The sequence below is a fragment of the Oryctolagus cuniculus genome, chromosome 7 (genome assembly GCF_964237555.1).
Source record: "Oryctolagus cuniculus chromosome 7, mOryCun1.1, whole genome shotgun sequence".
Classification (NCBI taxonomy): domain Eukaryota; kingdom Metazoa; phylum Chordata; class Mammalia; order Lagomorpha; family Leporidae; genus Oryctolagus; species Oryctolagus cuniculus.
In genome coordinates, this window is record NC_091438.1 from 82,344,072 (window position 1) to 82,362,005 (window position 17,934).

Genomic DNA, 17,934 nt, shown 5'->3' on the forward strand with positions numbered 1-17,934 from the left:
TTCCTAACCTAGCTTAGCTAAGAGATATATTTGTATTTGACCCAACAAGATCCTACCTTACTTTCAAGTACATCCTTGTATCTATACTTTATGAGACACAGCAGGCTCTAAAGAATAGTCCTAGAGGGTTGCTGGATTTAAACACCCTGTCTCCCTCTCCCACTAAGCACTGTGAAACAAGTGTTCTACTCTTTCCCAGCTACTCACTAACTAGGTTATAAAATCCTCTTGTTTGCATTTGAGAGTAAGATGAATTATTTACCTTCTTGGCTGTGAGTAGTGTATGTGCCACCATCTTTAAAAACAGCCTGAGATCACTTAAGTTGTCAGTATTCTTAGAATCTAGCAGTACATTTGAAAAATTAATAAATTATACTCAGAACAGGAAATTTGACAACCTCATGTGTAGCTTCCTTTTAATGATTAATAAAACTGCTGCTCCAAAGTATTTCCATTGATGGCATGACTTCATACTAACACCGAATGCACAAGGAAGCTTGACACTATCCTACTTTTCTTTCTTTTTACAGATTTATTTTATTTGTTTGAAATACAGAGTGAAAAAGAGAGAAATACAGAGAGATCTTCCATCCTTTGGTTCACTCCCCAAATGGCTGTAACAGCTGGAGCTGGTGCTGGGTCAGGTCAAAACCTGAAACTCCATTCTGGTTTTCTACATCAGTGGCAGGGTCCAAAGCCCTTGGGCCATCTTCTGCTTCCTTCTTAGCTGCATTAGCAGGGAACTGGGTTGGAAGCAGAGAAGGCAGGGCTCAAACCAACTCTCTGATACAGGATGCTGGCATCACCAGTGGTGGCTTATCTTGCTGTGCCCACTGTTAGCCTCTTACTGTTATGTTTGATAATCTGCTCTATTGTGTTGTTTTGTGTCATTCTTGCCACCATCCAATATGGTAACCTTTGTTTTTTTTAATTTTTAATTTTTTTATTTTTTTTGACAGGCAGAGTTACACAGTGTGAGAGAGAGACAGAGAGAAGGGTCTTTCTTTTTCCGTTGGTTCACCCCCAAGTGGCCGCTATGGCTGGCGCACTGTGCTGATCTGAAGCCAGGAGCCAGGTACTTCCTCCTGGTCTCCCATGTAGGTACAGGGCCCAAGCACTTGGGCACTCCACTGCCTTGCTGGGCCACAGCAGAGAGCTGGACTGGAAGAGGAACAACCGGGACAGAATCTGGCGCCCCAACCGGGTCTAGAACCTGGGGTGCCAGCGCCGCAGGCAGAGGATTAGCCTAGTGAGCTGAGGCGCTGCCCAATGTTTCTAACACTAATTATTCAAGTTCATTTTGAGTTTTTTTTTTTTGCATTTTTAAATTAGGTTCATTTTATTTAAGTTTAATGTTAACTCCATGCAGTTGTTTCAGTAAGAATAATGTATCTGTGGCTTCACTCAGATATCCAGTAGTACAAATTAGCTTCAAGTTACAGATACTGAACAAAATAGGTTGAGTGAGTGAAGGAGGGAAGGAGGGAGAGGGTAGGGGAGAGGAAAGGAGAAGAAACAAAGAATTGAACACGCACGGAAGCTTTTCCATACTGCCTTCAATGCTAACCCGCTTCAGAGGGAGAGTAAAAGCAAGCAGGAATGAGCAGCCACGGATCGTTGAACTGTTACCAGCACCATGCTTGTCAGCAACACTTCAGCAGAGTTTCAGACACTCTTACAGCAAAACCATTAGAACAAACTCCCCCAAACAATCTTTTTTTTTTTAACTTTTATTTAATGAATATAAATTTCCAAAGTACGATTTATGGATTACAATGGCTTCCCCCCAATAACGTCCCTCCCACCCACTACCCTCCCCTTTCCCACTCCCTCTCCCCTTCCATTCACATCAAGATTCATTTTCGATTATCTTAATATACAGAAGATCAGCTTAGTATACATTAAGTAAGGATTTCAACAGTTTGCTCTCACACAGAAACATAAAGTGAAAAATAATAGATGATTTTTTTTTAAATGATGATGAAATCAGATCAGACCTATTGTCATGTTTAATCCCAGTGAGAGTCAAGTTGGGAGTTGATAATTTCTTTTTTTTTTTTTTTTTTCTTTTTTTTTTTTTTTTTACAGAGGATCAGTTTAGTATGCATTAAGTAAAGATTTCAACAGACCAAACAATCTTTAACCACCACAAGCTAACATCCAATAGCTTTAAACATTGGTATAAAGCCGATTTAAACAATTAGAAAAAGGAAAAATGATCCCACGTTTGCCTCTGTTGTGTGCTTAACCTTGCAGATGCCTTACCCAGAAGTCTAATGACTTTCAAATGTAATTTCCATTTCTAATGGTGGCCTCACCACATCTGAGACAATGCAGTAACGCTGAAAAAGCATCTGTGCAGTCCTGTTAGTGTCTTAAAGAACCTGAAAGCTGGGACCAGTACAATCCACAGACTGTAAGAACTTTAGAAAGCTATGAAAGAACAAACAAACAAACAAAAAACCAGAATTTAGGAATCTGAGACCAAATGTGAAAGTCAGATTTTGTGGTTCTTGGTGACAGTGGGGAATTTCCAAGGGGTGAGATGGGGTTTCCCTGGTTGGCTTTTAGGACTTACTGATTTTCTTTGTTTCTCTCTTTCTTTCTTTCACTTAAAAGAGTTACAGGGAGGCAGAGGCAAAGAGAGGTCTTCCATCCACTAGTTCACTCCCCAGATGGCTGCAATGGCTGAAGCTGCGCCAGTCTGAAGCCAGGAGCCAGGGGCTTCTTCTAGGTCTCTCACATGGGTGCAGGGGCCCAAGGACTTGGGCCATCTTCCACTGCTTTTGCAGGCCATAGCAGAGAGCTGGATCAGTAGAGCAGCTGGGTCTGGAACCTGTGCCCATATGGGATGCTGGCGCTTCAGGCCAGGGCATTAACCCATTGCGCCACAGCGCTGGCCCCAGGTCTCACTGATCTTCATCATCCACATCCTGCAGCGCTTCTGTATTCTGCTCTTCACGATCCCCCTGCATGTCTGAAGTCCATGGTGTCAGATTATCACGGAACAACTGCATGGTAAGCATAGAGTCCATATAGCGTTCTTCACTCAGCATATCCAGTTCTGCAATTGCATCATCAAAAGTGGCTTTTGCCAACCTGCAGGCATGCTCAGGGGAATTAAGGATTTCATAGTAGAATATGGAAAAATTGAGAGCAAGACCTAAATGAATGGGATGCATTGGTGGAAGTTCTGTCATTGCAAGATTGCTAACAGCTTTGTAAGTGATTGGGCTGTTCCTTGCAGCCTGTCATTTCCTGTGGTAACTTCAGGCAGATACCTGCGGTAGACCCCTTTCATTCTCTAATAGGAAACCATGGTCTTGCCAGTGTTAGCTGCTGGAATGAGGTGTTTGTCCAGCACATCCAGAATGTCACAACAAATTAACTTTAGCTCAGTCTCAACCATCTGCCGATACTCCCGGGTCATTTTTAGCTCCTCTTCTCCTCCCTTGTTTTCTTCTTTCTGTTCAGTGCTGCTGAGTATTCTCCAGGAGGCTCTTCTAGCTCCAATCACATTTCTGTACGCAGCAGATGGGAGGTTTTCTTTCTTCAACTGTCAGCTCCACGTCCATCCCTGCTACTTTCTTCATTGATTCCACCATTTCCTCTCCTTGAGGCTCGGGCAGGGTCTGCGCCTCGGCCAGAAGCGGATGAGTCTCTGACTCTCGCTCAGGGTCATTTTAAATTCCAACACTGGAACAGAGGGCATCACCTCATCTTCTCATCCAGGTCCTTACAGGGAATGCTAAACACTGAGAGACTCACACAAAGAAAATTACACAACAGAGCTAAAAACTCAATAGTTTTTTATTTTAAATTATTTATTTATTTATTTGAAAGAGTTACAGAGAGGCAGAGGCAGAGAGAGAGAGAGAGAGAGAGAGAGAGAGAGAAACCTTCCATCCACTGGTTCACTCCCCAGATGGCCTTAACAGCTGAGCTGTGCTGATCTGAAGCCAGGAGACTGGAGCTTCCTCTGGGTCTCCCACGTGAGTGCAGGAACCCAAGCACTTGGGTCATCTTCTGCTGTTTTCTCAGGCACATTAGCAGGGAGCTGAATTGGAAGTGGAGCAGCCGGGACTCGAACTGGCACCCATATGGGATGCCATTGCTACAGGAGGTGGCAGTTTTACCTGCTAGGACACCCACAGTGCCAGCCCAGACTGACATAAACTAATGTTGTTGTACTTTGAATGTTCTATTCAGAGACAGGGAGATAATCTCAGAGAAAATTTCCATATAAAATTATTTGAATTTAAATTTTTTTATTTATATTTATTTGAAAGTTGGCACAGGGAGGAGGGGATATCTGTCTATTTGTCTGTCTGTCTATCTATCTTTCTACTGAGAGATTTTTCATCTGCTGGTTTACTCCCCAGATGCCCACAACAGTCAGGACTGAGCTAGGCCAGGTCAAAACCAGGAGCCAGGAACTCCATCCTGGTTTCCTTGTGAGTATCAAGTACCCAAGCATTTGGGCCATCTTCTGCTGCTTTCCAGGCTCCTTGACAGGAAGTTGGATCAGAAGTGGGTAGCTGAGGCTCTATCTAACGCTCTGATCTGGAATGTGGACATTCCAGGGGGTGGCTTAGCCTATTGTGCCACAATGCCTATCCCCAAAGAGTCCTTTTTAAAATAGATACAATTCTATAATACTTATGAATGAACCAGAATACTTATGAATGATGTCTGGCATTTGTTTTAAACTTACCCGGGAATGAAAGGAATTGGGTGAGGTTTGAGATAGGGATGAAACAAGATTAGTATGAGTTAATACATTTTGCAACTAGGAGATGAGATTTGATTCTAAGTCCCCTCGATTCCAAACACTGCTAGTAGGTGAAAGCTGCAACCATCACCAATGATAATACTGAATTTGTCGGTCTTATCTGAGCGAAGTAGCGATGTTCTTTTCTAGTTGTATCTGAGTATTTTTCCTTAACGTAATTGCATTCATGATTTTGTATTATTTGTCTTAAAATAGCACCTCTAAGTTGCATTTCAAGCATCATTAAAACCTCGACCCACCCTGGTACCCAACGCACTCGCTTGGTCCCATTTTCATACTGAACTATGTTTGTCTTTCTGCAGCGAGTTTATGGAGCTTCCAGAAGGCCTTCTAGTTCCTCTCCTGACTTGAGAGGAAACAGGGGCTCACTCTGGAAAGTTAGTTTGGGGTGTAAATCCCAGCAGATCCTGCTGGTGTATGCCAGCGTTCTCTTGCTTTCCTTGTCTTATGGGGGCGGGGTAGGGGAAGGTACTGTGTTAGCACAGCTTTCATCTTTGCTCATCTGAGACACATGGTTGAGTCTAAGCCACGTTGCTGGACGTGAGAACTGGCTCCTTCATATGCTATGCACACCCACCCATCCACTAATGCCAGTTATCTTGATGGTGGGGGCACACGTCCTGCCAGCTCAATGAGATTTAGTGTCTCCTTTCCAAGTCTCCTCCTTAGTGGAGGCCCGTGGCATGTAGCATTCAGACTCCAGCCTTCCATTAGTGGAGAGCCTAGCTACTATGTCTGCAGTTTGAGAGGACACAAGGGGCTCTCAGAAAACTGGTAGTCCATGGTGTTTCCTACTAGAACACAGGTGCATTCATACATAGACACTTTTTTATTTTAAGAATTATTTTCATTTATTTGAAAGACAGTTACAGAGAGAGGACGAACCAGAGAGAGAGAGAGAGAGAGGTCTTCCATTCCGCTGGTTCACTCCCCAAATGACCACAATGGCAAAAGGTGAGCTGATCTGAAGCCAGGAGCCAGGAGTTCTTTCTGGGTCCCCCACGTGGGTGCAGGGGCCCAAGGACTTGGGCCATCTTCTGCTTTCCCAGGCCATAGCATAGAGTTGGATCAGAAGAGGAGCAGTCAGGACACTTAACTGGCACCCATGTGGGATGCCGGCGCTGCAGGCTGGGGCATTAACCCACTGTGCCACAGCGCCGGCCCCCACACATAGATTCCTGCAGTCTCTGAACTATGTTATAACCATTGCTGGACTGTCCTCAATGCAAGTAGGCCTTGGGTATAGTAACTATTGTTTGAATTGAAAATTAAGAAAAGCAGTGGGAAATTTTCAGGTGTCCCTGGGAGGTTTATAGAAATATATACTTACATTCTGAAGTGCCTGAAAAGTCTGGATATTATAGAGTAGTCTTTCGTTGTTTTGAATGTCTCAGGTTGCTGTACACTTTGAATTCGTTAAGCTGCCTTTTCCATTTCCTCTGTTCCCTTGCTGTTAGATTAGCCATGGTCATTTCTTTCTGTTGTCTATGAGGCTGCCAGCTGTTTGTCTAGAAACAGAATTTTCATGTTATTCATAGCATAGGTAGTGGTCTTGAGAGTGAGAGTGAAGGTGGGCTGTTTGTATAGAAATCCCAGATCTCCTACATAAGAGCCATGTAATCTTGTACAAATGACTTCACCTTTCATCTCTCTGGTCCCCCTTGTGTGTGAAATGTTGGATAATAATGGTACCTACCTTGTGAGGCTGTCAGGAAGACTGAGTGAAATAAAAATGCTTAACAGGATGTGTCAATAATTGTAGGTATATGAGCTGGTGTTTTCGTGTAGCAGGTTAAACCACCATTTGTGAAGCTGGTATCTCTTATTAGAGCGCCAGTTTAAGTCCCAGCTACTTCCAGTCCAGCTTCCCTGCTAAGGTGCCTAGGAAGGCAGTGGATGATGGCCCAAGTACTTGAGCCCCTGCTACCCATGTGGCTCCTGGCATCAGCCTGGCCCTGTCCTGGTTATTTGTGATCTTTGGGTTGTGAACCCGAAATAAATAAATAAATAAATAAATAAATATCTTTAAAAGTAGTAAGTACTCAATAAATATTATTGTCATTTTCTCATTTATTATTTTAAATTTGTTAAAGATTTGAAAACCAGTTAAAAATACAACCTTATTAAACTCCAAACTAATATAAAATTAAATGGTGTTTGAATGCCTAACCAAAAGGCCTATTAGTGAACTGTTTAAGCATTAGTGCAGCTTTCTGTTTCAGGCAGGAAAAAGCTTTAAGGAGGCATCGTTCTGCTAAGAAAGGCTTATTACATGACCTGCTTCCTCTGATTAAAAGATTCTTGACTCTGTTGAATTGGACACAGAATTTTCATATTATTTATTCAAAAGCATTCTTTTAAAAATGATTATTTGAGTGGTGTAGCAGTGGGAGTGGGGGGATGGGGCGGGGGAGTTTTCGTCTACTGGTTCACTTGTCAAACACCCACCATGGCTGAGCCAAAGCCTGGTTTCTCACGTGGGTTTCAGGGACAGAACTCCCTGAGCCACCACCCACTGCTTCCCAGGTGTGCATTAGCAGGTGACCGGAATTGGGAGCTGGAGGGCACTCACCCCTGGACACTTCCATATGGGATGTGAGTGTGTTTACCTCTAGGCCAGATGCACATTGCCTCCAAATATTCCTTACTTTAAATCTTTATGATGATGATACAAATGATTAAAATGCCTTACCCAGAAATATGCACAGATAACCCATAAGTAGCTATATTAAATAGTCTCTCTAGTTCAGATGCTGATCATTAATGTCCTACACCCTGGAATTGTTGAAGTCACTTAGTAGTGGGTCAAGGAAGTGTCTCTTGCCTCATTCAGTTTAATTTCATGTCTTTCATCAGCCTGGAGTTCCCTACCTTCAGCAGCTTGGTCCAGTAATACTAGCTCTCCTTTTTTCTTGCTCATCCACAACAGACCCACGTAATACTCAAGCTGTCAGATATCATGGCCCGTGAACTCATTCTGAGATGATGACTTCAGCTGGGCGTGAGTGCAGATTATGATACCCAGCACATAGTGGCCTCTCAGTAGGTATTTATTAAATAAACAAATGACTGGGGGTGGGAGTTTGGTGCAGTAGTCAAGATGCCATGTGGGATGCCCCCTTCCATATGTCGGCGCCTGGCTGGAGGCCTGGCTTCTCTGCTTCTGATCCAGCTTCCTGGTAATGCGTATCCCAGAAGGGAGCAGATACTGGCTTGAGTACTTGGGTGCCTGCTGTCCATGTGGGAGGCTCAGCTGGCCTTCCAGTCACTGGGCCTTGGTCTGGCCCAGCTCTGACTGTTGCAGGCTCAAATAAAAATGAACATAAAATAAAATAAGAAAAAAAAAATGATTGCTTTGGTTTTCAGTGGGAAGAGGATAATGCACATCTTCTAGAAAACCTTCCCCCAAACTTCACGGTAATCATTGACGCTAAACTCTGTTTGCTGTGTCACAACATTGGCCAGAACTTACATTGTTTGCTGTACCCACAAAGCTATACATACCTGAGGCCAAATATAAGCAAATTGTGAGACTTGTTCTGGTGGGTCAGAGGTGTTTTGTGCTTGGTTTGACTGGAAGGGTAACGTTGCTGAACTCTTATTTGTCTACTGTCAATCTTTTAGATTGCCTTTTTCTTACAAAGTCTTACATTTGCAAGCGTTAAAAGCATGAATAGTGCTGTTGTTTTTATTTTTTTAACTAAAGATTATAATATACTTTCAAACACTTCCTAAAGAAAAAAGGTACACTTAAGAAATAAGTGGCCTAAGTCAGGTCTAACTTCAAAACAAGCTTAAAGGTTTGCCTTGAGTGAAAAAATGTAAAATTTAGTTGCTCCATCTAGTGGTGAACCGTTATATGGTTTTTGTGAAGAAATTTTAGTTTTTCTTGTGGAAGATTTTAATCTGGTAAAGTATGAGAAGTGTTTAATATATTTATCATCCTATTTTAAATGAAGAGAAAATTATTCCACTTAAAAAGACAACATTACTATGTAATTAATCTAAATGGATTTAAGGATGTATCTGCAACCTGCGCAAATTTCAAATGATTATTTCATTCTCAGTCAGTCTAGAAATGAGCATCAACACTGATATCTATCTCTAGACCTAATTTCTGTACAGCATCTCGAAAATATAAGAAAATTTAGGCCTGGCCTAAATTGGTAGAAGAGGAATGCTAGAGAGATCAGGGTTTCTACAGCTAACAATGTGGGTTGTTTTTCAACCCAGTCCTTAATAAGTCCTGAAAAATCCTGAGCTGTGTACAAAACATCAACTTAGTAAAAATATATTTAGCAATCAGATTATATGTTTACCTGAGTGTAATAAATGACTGTGGTTAACAATGGGCTCTCAGCCAGGCTACTTGGGTTCAAGTTCTAGAAAGTACTTATTAGTTGGTGACCTTCGTGTCTTGTTTTCTTCATCTATAAAATGAAAACAATACTACCTCTTTCAGAGTTGTGATGCTAAATTGGATACTGCATGGAAAGCACTCCAACAGTAGGTAGGACAGAGTAAATAGTCAGTACGCTTTTGTTAGTGTCATACTGGCTTCGTTTTCATGTATTTGTGGATTTTTGGAGTGCTGATTTGATGTACAATTGAGTCATGCCAAGTAGTCAGGTATCCGTTTGGCAAGTCATTAGGGTCTCTTTCTTCTCTGAGTTAGGTGTTTCTAATTCGGGAGGGACCATTCATGGCAACATCTTAAGTATAACGGCAACCCAGATCCCCTTCTGCAACTTACTTATAGGGCCAGTCATTGGCTTCCCAAATGCAGCTCTCTTTCTGAGAATTACTCAGCTGGGAAGCAGGGAAGGTATGTTTGCTCCTGGGCATACCTGAGGTTTATTTCCTCTTTCCAATTTCAAATCATAGTTTGGCTTTAGTGCTTCAAGATAGCAAAGTTTGATAAGAATAAGTGGAAAAGCATATTTCATGAATCTACTTGCACACATATGCTAGGAGAACAGCCCACTGAGCTGACCACTTTGGGCTACAGTTTTCCTAGTCCTTAGAAGTGTATATATATATATGACAATAACTCCCCTTTCTAGGCTCTAACTGCAGATTTCCATAAACATACGTGAGAGTGCTTGAAAGCAGGGACCATGAAGCTGGAACGCCTGGTTTAAATCTTTGCTCCATCAATTACCGGTTAAAAAACATTGGACAGATTAGTGGCCTCTGTGAACCTTTGTTTATTCACTTGTAAAAGGGAAATAAGAGACCCTATCTCAACAGTTGTTCTGCAAATTAAATGAACTGGCATGTATAAGCACTTAGAACAGGCCTGCAGTATAGAAAGTGCTATGGAAGGGTTCTTGTTGCTAAGTTATTGTATGTGGATTCCCATTATTCTGTGGAGCATGAAATGCTGTATCCAAATTCATCCTATCACAGGGAGAGACTTATTCTTTCACTTTACCTTTTTGTGACGTTTTCCTATATTTTCCTTTCTCAATTACGGACTTGAATTTTCTTTTCACATTCTAGTCTGTTGCTTCCAGTTTTTCTTCTTAGATGATATCTATCATCCACTTAGGAAACTCTTTTTCCCTGAAAATACACTTTTCTCTAACTCTTTCATTTCCTACCTGGGAATTTATCCAGAACATGAACTCTTTATTCTTTGTACGTTTCTGATGCTTTGCATGGAGATAGAAATACAATAGGTGCTCCAAAGACACATGTGCATAAAATAAAATTGTCTCTTGAAATCTGCAAGGGCAGATTGGTTCCAGGCCTCTCTTTTAGTACTTAAATCTGTGGATGCTCCAGTCCTTTATATAAAATGACATAGCATTTGCATGTAACATGTGAATATAATCCTGCATACCTTACTCATGTCTGGATGACTTAGAAGGCCCAATACGACATAAAGGCTATGTAAACAATTGTTATACTGTATTGTTTAGGGAATAATGATGGGCAAAAAAGGTTTAAAAGATGTTTAGTATAGTGGCAAATTCAAATTGATTTATTTGAAATATCTGAATTCTTAAAAAAAAAGAAAATGAAATTATTATGTCACAGGGAAATCTGCACTTTCTTGTTCTTTGCAACATTATTCACAAAAGCTAAGACATGAAAACAACAAAAGTGTCCATCAGTGCATAAATGGATAAAGTGTATGGTGTATATTCACAATGGAACACTACTCGGCCTTAAAGAAGAAGAAAATTCTATCATTTATGACAACAGGGACAACAAAAGTGTCTCTGGAAGACATTGTGTTAAATGAAACAAACCAGACACAGTGAGACAAATGCCACTTGATCTCACTCATCTGTGGAACCTAGAAAAAGTTGAACTTGTAGAGGTAGAGAGCAGAATGGTTGTTAACAATGTGTGGGGGGTTGGCGAGATGTAGATCAAAGAATACAAAACCTCTGTGAGATAGGAGGAATAAGTCCAAGAGATCTATTGTGCAGTGTGGTGACTATAGTTAACAGCAATCTATTGTATTCTGTGCAAAGGTGAGCTCTAAATATTTGTCACCAGCCTAGGGGCTGCATGGCCAGGATCAGAAGCCCAGGCTGATACATCAACAGAAAAGTTGTGCAGAATTTTTACTCTTGTTTTTGGTGCTAGATTTGATTGCAACCCTGGCCCTTGATAATTCCTATCATTTCCAAACTCAAGCAAGCACTTGACTTTAATTCCTCCCTGTCTCTTTAGGGTTCTTCAATATGCATTTTTTTTTTTTTTTTTGACAGGCAGAGTGGATAGTGAGAGAGAGAGAGAGAGAGAGAAAGGTCTTCCTTTGCCGTTGGTTCACCCTCCAATGGCCCCCGCGGCCAGTGCGCTGCGGCCGGCGCACCACGCTGATCCGATGGCAGGAGCCAGGTACTTATCGTCTCCCATGGGGTGCAGGGCCCAAGTACTTGGGCCATCCTCCACTGCACTCCCAGGCCACAGCAGAGAGCTAGCCTGGAAGAGGGGCAACTGGGACAGAATCCGGCGCCCAGACTGGGACTAGAACCCAGTGAGGAAAGACAGCTGTGCATAGTAATTCATTCAGTGGGGTGAAACACTGAGTAGAAATAATAGTCTTTTAGGAGGTAAAATGCAGCGGGGCTGGCATTGTGGTGCAGCGGGTTAAGCCACTATCTGCAATGCTGGCATCATTTTGGGTGCCATTTAAAGTCCTGGCTGTGCCACTTCCCATCCAGCTCCCTGATCTGGATGAAGCTCCTGGCTTCTGGTTGCAGCCATCTGTGGAATGAACCAGCGAATGGAAGATACTTTCTCTCTCTCTCTCTCTCCTCTCTCCCCTCCCCCCATAGCTCTGACTTTCAAATACGTAAATAACCCTTGTTTTTCTTAAAGAGGCAAAAATGTAGCAAAAACTCCATTGAGAGACAGAGAGAGAGAAAGAGAGAGAATGATCCTGATTCTAGCCACCAGCAGTTGACTTTCTTCTAATCTTAATTCTGTAACTGCCAAGGCTAGACTCCAAGCTTTGAGAGGGCAAGGACCTTGTCTGTCTTGTCACAGCATTTTCCACAGGTTCTAGCACATGGCCTTAATGCAAAGTAGGTGTTCAATAAACACATGTTAATTAATTCTTGATGTTTCAAATTGGATGTCATCTTGGTACCCCAAATTTAGAATCTCCAAATGTGAATGTGTCTCTAAATCAGTTCCCTTCTGAGCATCCCTGTTTCTATAAGTGGCATTGTTATTTTCTCATTCACACAGGCTTGGAAGCTTCAAACTGTTTCCCATCCTGTCAGTCACAAGATCCTGTTAATCCCTGTGAATAATGTCAACTTGAACCTCTCTGTCCTTGCCACCCCTTATATCACCCCAGCTTAAGTCCCTCTGACTTCAGGCCACTGAGACTATTGCAATAGTTATAATAGGCTGCTTTACTCTTTTCCTCTGGTCTTGTGTATTTCCCTTCCTAATTTATTTTCCTTTTTACAGAAAAAGAAGTTTTTTTTAAAATTACAAATTTTGTTTTATTTTCATGTTTTGAAAGGCAGAGAAATGGAGGGAAAGGAGACAGAGATAGATAGATAGATACAAACAAATTTTCTTTGTGTTGGGTTCACTCCCTAAATGTCTGCAAAACCCAGAGCTAGGCCAGGCAGAAGCCAGGAGCCTGGAACTCAGTGCGAATCTTCTACTTGGGTCTCAGAGACCCAAGTACTTGAGCCATCAATTGGTGCCTTCCAGGGCGCACGTTAGCAGGAGGCTGTGTAGGAAGTGGAGCAGAGACTCAAACCCAGGAACCTTGATATTAGATTTGGGCATCCCAAGCAGCACCTTAGCTGCTGTACCAAGTGCCCAACTGTAGAAAAAAATTTTTGAAGACCTTGGTCCTTTCCTGAAACAATGTTGGGGTTTTGCATTGTTGATGACAAAGTTCCTACTTAGCTTTTCATTAAAGACAAGCCATAATTTATTCACACCCAACACTATAGTCTCAATTTCCATTTTGCCACCACACAAATCCTCTGTGTTAGTCATTCTGGTTCCATTGATAGCTCCTGGAAATGCCAAGCAAAAATTCTCTTTTTCCTTGTTACATTTCATATTTTCTCAGCTTCTCCCAGTTAAATAAACATTGCCCCAAATTTGTGTTCTAAACTAGTTTTTTTGCTCAACAAATATTCATCTTTTTTTCCAATATACATTTCTCTGACCTTCTAGTACTCTCATTATTTCATGGATGTGAAATGTGTTCCATAGACTGTTTTACAGAAGGGGGGTGGGCTGTTGTAGTCAAACATGTGCCCCGGAGCAGGCAGCTGACTTCAAGTGATCTCAAATCCTACCACTCACTGTCCTGACTGACTCCAGGCTACATCTCTCTGAGCCTTAACTATCTTACCCTACATTAAGGACAAAAATAATGCTTAAAGCACAAGATCGCTGAGAGGATAAAATGAATCATTGCATGGCAAACAGTGCTTGGCTCAACATAAGGACTGTGTAAGTGGTAACTATCACTATCAAATGACCACAACAGCAGGAACTGGGCTAATCTGAAGTCAGGAGCAGGCCTTCTTCTGGGTCTTCCACGTGCAAGGGCCGAAGCACTTGGGCCATCTTCCACTCCTTTCCCAGGCCATTTACAGTGAGCTGGATTGGCAGAGAAGCAGCCAGGACATGAACTGGGATGCCAGTGCCACAGGCTTAATCTGTTATGCCACAGCACTGGCCCCAATAACTCCTTTGTTACCTCTCTATCTACTTACCTTACATACAAGATATTTTATGTGAAGCATACTGGAAATATGAGGCATGCAGGTGTAAACTGTATTATCAAGGTGCTGAGTGAGTTCTTGAGTTTTAAAATATTTATTGCTTTTGGATGTGAGGGCAATCTGGCTGACATCTGTCACCCCATTGATTGCCAGGGTTGATTTGGCTGATCTGGCTGGCTAAGCAGGTGTCCCCTTCCTCCCTTACCGCTCCATGTGCATCCCTTCTGAAGCTGCGCACTTGGTTGAAGAGGACGACCTTCCCCGCTAGAGAAGGACCGGTCTTTGGTCAAGGGTATACGAGTAGCTGTGCTCCTCTGCTAGAACCTCCAAACAAGCTCTCAAAGATTTATTGATTTATTTGAAAGGCAGAGAAGGAGAGAGAGAGAGAGAGAGATAAATCTCTTTGGTCCACTGATGATATTGCAACAGCCAGGTCTAGGTCAAGCCAAATCCAGAGCCAGGAAGTCTGGCAGGGTCCCAAGAACTAGGGTCATCTCCTGCTGCCTTCCCAAGGCCTTAGCAGGAAGTTGTATTGGAAGCAGAGCAGCCAAGATTAAAACCAGAGCTCTGATATGGGATTCTTGTATTACAAGTAGTGGCTTAACCTGCTGTGTCACAACATTAACTTCAATAAGTGCTTTAAAAAATTATTTAATTGAAAGGCAGAGGGACGGATAGAGAGAAAAACAGGGATATCTCCCATCTACTGGCCCACTCCCTAAATGTCTGCACTGGCCAGGGTTGGGCCTGCCAAAGCTAGGAGCCAGCAACTCCATTTGGACGTCTCATGCAAGTGGCAAGGACCTAAGTACCTGGGCCATCATCTGCTGCCTCCCAGATTGTACATTAGCAGGAAACTGGAATCAGAACTTGAGGGAGCTGCAGCTTGAACCCAAGATGTGCATTCTGGGATGTAGGTTTCCTAAACTGTGGCCTAACTTGGTGTGCCACAATGCCTGCCCCAGTGTCCCAGTTTTCTCATAAATCATCCCACTCCCTTCATTCTTTGATATGTTCATGCCTAGAAAAATAGTGAGGATTGATTAACTCTGTTCAAATAATGTGTTCTAGGGGCCGGTGCTGTGGTGTAGCAGGTAAGGCTGCTGCTTGTAGTGCTGGCATCCCATATGGGTGCCGGTTCTAGTTCTGACTGCTTCACTTCCAATCCAGCTCTCAGCTATGGCCTGAAAAAACAGTAGAAGATGGCCCAAGTCCTTGGACCCCTGCACCTACATGGGAGACCCAGAAGAAGCTCCTGGCTCCTGGCTTTGGAACAGCACAGCTCCAGCCATTGTGGCCATCAGGGGAGTGAACTAGCCGTTGGAAGACCTCTCTCTCTCTCTCTCTCTCTTTCAACCTTTGTGTAACTCTGCCTTTCAAATAAATAAATAAATCTTTAAAAAAATGTCTAACAAATGTTCCAAAGAGGTGTTTTTTTTTTTTTTTTTTTTTTTTTTTTTTTTTTTTTGCCTGTTTATCACAGATACCAGAATCCCTTTTAGAGCTACAAAGAGAGGCTTTGTAGAGTTTGTAGAGTTAGTGAGGTCTAAAAAATTATTGTGAGAGAAAAAAAAATAAGAAACTGGAAACTGACATAAGAACAATAAAGGCATCAGATTAAAAATGAATAAAAGGTGAGATCATACAAAATGAATATGCTTTTTAGGCAAGAAACTGTGACTTGCCTAGTCTTTGAAGAGCAGACTATTACCAAAAACGGTAAAAATAATGAACACAGAGGGGTATCTAGTATAGCCAGCTGTGGGAATTTCTAGACTGGCTTCTGTGCTAATTAGGAAGTATCCCAGCTCTCATTCTAAATGCAAACTCAGCATCCAGGCACTTCTCGCTCTAGCAGGATAAGACTCAGGAAGGTATTCAAATACCGAGATAGCTATGGAAATGGGAGGAACAAAAAAGAATTCTTGAAAGTCTCTGTGTAAAGATAAAAGGCAAGCAGAATAAAGGCAATCTCACAGCTGGGGCCTATGACAGATGTCCAAATCAGAAGGTCCAGGGAGATGGAGTGGAACCCAGCCAGACCTCCATGTGCATGGCGTTGGCCATGGGTTTTAACTACCCAGTTTCTTTCTTTCTTTTTCTTTTCTTTCCTTTCCTTTTTTTTTTTTTTTTTTTTTTGACAGGCAGAGTGGACAGTGAGAAAGAGAGAGAGACAGAGAGAAAGGTCTTCCTTTTTTCCATTGGTTCACCCCCCAATGGCCACTGCAGCCACTGCGCCACACCGATCCGAAGCCAGGAGCCAGGCAGGTACTTCCTCCTGGTCTCCCATGTGGGTGCAGGGCCCAAGCACTTGGGCCATCCTCCACTGCTTTCCCAGGCCACAGCAGAGAGCTGGACTGGAAGAGAAACAACCAGGACAGAATCCGGCGCCCCGACCGGGACTAGAACCCAGGGTGCTGGCACCGAGGTGCAGGATTAGCCTATTGAGCCGTGGCACCAGCCTTAACTACCCATTTTTATTTCAGGAGGATAGAACCAGAAACATACAAAAATAGGTTTAGTCCTTCCAGTAAATGATGCAAAAAAAGAGTGAAAGTTTTGAAAGATTAAACCACATTTTAAGGACAATTTTTATAAACTGCCTAAATGTCTTAACTTAAAGAAGTCCTGGATTACCTAAATTCTAAGTACAAAAATTATTCCAAAATAAGAAAACCAAGCTTACCTTACCTATAAATTTGGTAGGATACATATGGCTATAGATAGGGATATGAAAATATATAGATATGTTAAACAAAGTTTATTTTGGATGCTAAACAATTGTTTTGGAGAAAGAAGATTTTGAATGTATGCCAAACCAGATATAAAGTGTTGGACCCCTAATTTGAGTGATGCATCAATTATCTAATTCTATGCAACAACCACCTCCAGTTTTGAGGCTCTTTACAGGTTTTTATTCTCTTACTCTTTTCATAAGGTCGCTCAAGGCCTAGGCTTAGGGGCTTAATGAAAAGAGTTGCGAAGAATTATTTTGTGGCCATTTTTCATCTATCATAGCAGTCAGTGACAACATGAGAGAAGAGATATGAATGACTTTGACTTTAATTGAGAACTGTTAAATTATTGCAAAGTATTATCAATTATGTAGCTGACTGATGGTTCTTTCCCTGTTTCTCCAATGTCTTCTTGGCAAGTGCCCATATGAGGAAGTTCAGGACAGGATGCTGCAGGTGTACTGAGCCAACGAGTAGAGTGTTTGGGTCCTTGTGCATGCCACCACCTTTTTTTGCTTTGAGAATTCAGTATCTCAGTATGTGTCTGCTACCAATTCAATGACATATAAAGTTCACTGAATTTCTGAAAGAAAGATTTTTCTGTGTGCTGTAAATCTTGTGATAATATTTGTCATTAGCTTAAGCACTGATCCATAGTTCAAAGGAAATTTGCACTACAACTCAGTTTCAGGTTTTTATCTTCTTAAATCTTGATATCAGAGAGCCTAAAGAGAAATAGTAAAAAAAAAAAAAAGAATAAATAAAAAGTTGGATTACCTTATTTCTTCTGCTATGTGGCATCCTTATAAGAACTCAACAGCACCAATAGAGCATTGGTTGTTTTTAGTAGGCATCTTCCTGGTATCCCTACAATGGCTGCTCCCTCTTCTCCAAAGAGCTACTAGTGTGCACAGATATGCCCTTTCCAGGCCCCTGCCCTGGCAGTCATCTCCCCATTAGCCATCTGTGTCCCCTGGGTAGGGACTGGTTAAAGTCTATCTCCTGACCCAAGCTGGGCCAATCAGTTTGTCTCTATAATGAGCTGGAAATGTTGTTGTAAAAAAGGGAAACTGTTATTGGAAGCTGTTGACAGCTGAGACATTGCAAAACCCTGGGGAGAGGGCCCACAACCTCTTGCAGAGAGAATACCTCAGTTTCTACCTTTCTGAGCCTTGGTTTAGTT

General features: G+C 42.1%; 1 long non-coding RNA gene and 1 pseudogene across 2 annotated transcripts in view; one reads left to right on the plus strand and one right to left on the minus strand.

Annotated features, from left to right (window-relative positions):
• Positions 1-17,934, plus strand: part of LOC127493422 (uncharacterized) — a 158,092-nt gene that overhangs the window by 31,098 nt on the left and 109,060 nt on the right. The window lies entirely within an intron of this gene.
• On the minus strand, positions 2,889-3,690 carry LOC138850410 (14-3-3 protein epsilon pseudogene; annotated as a pseudogene).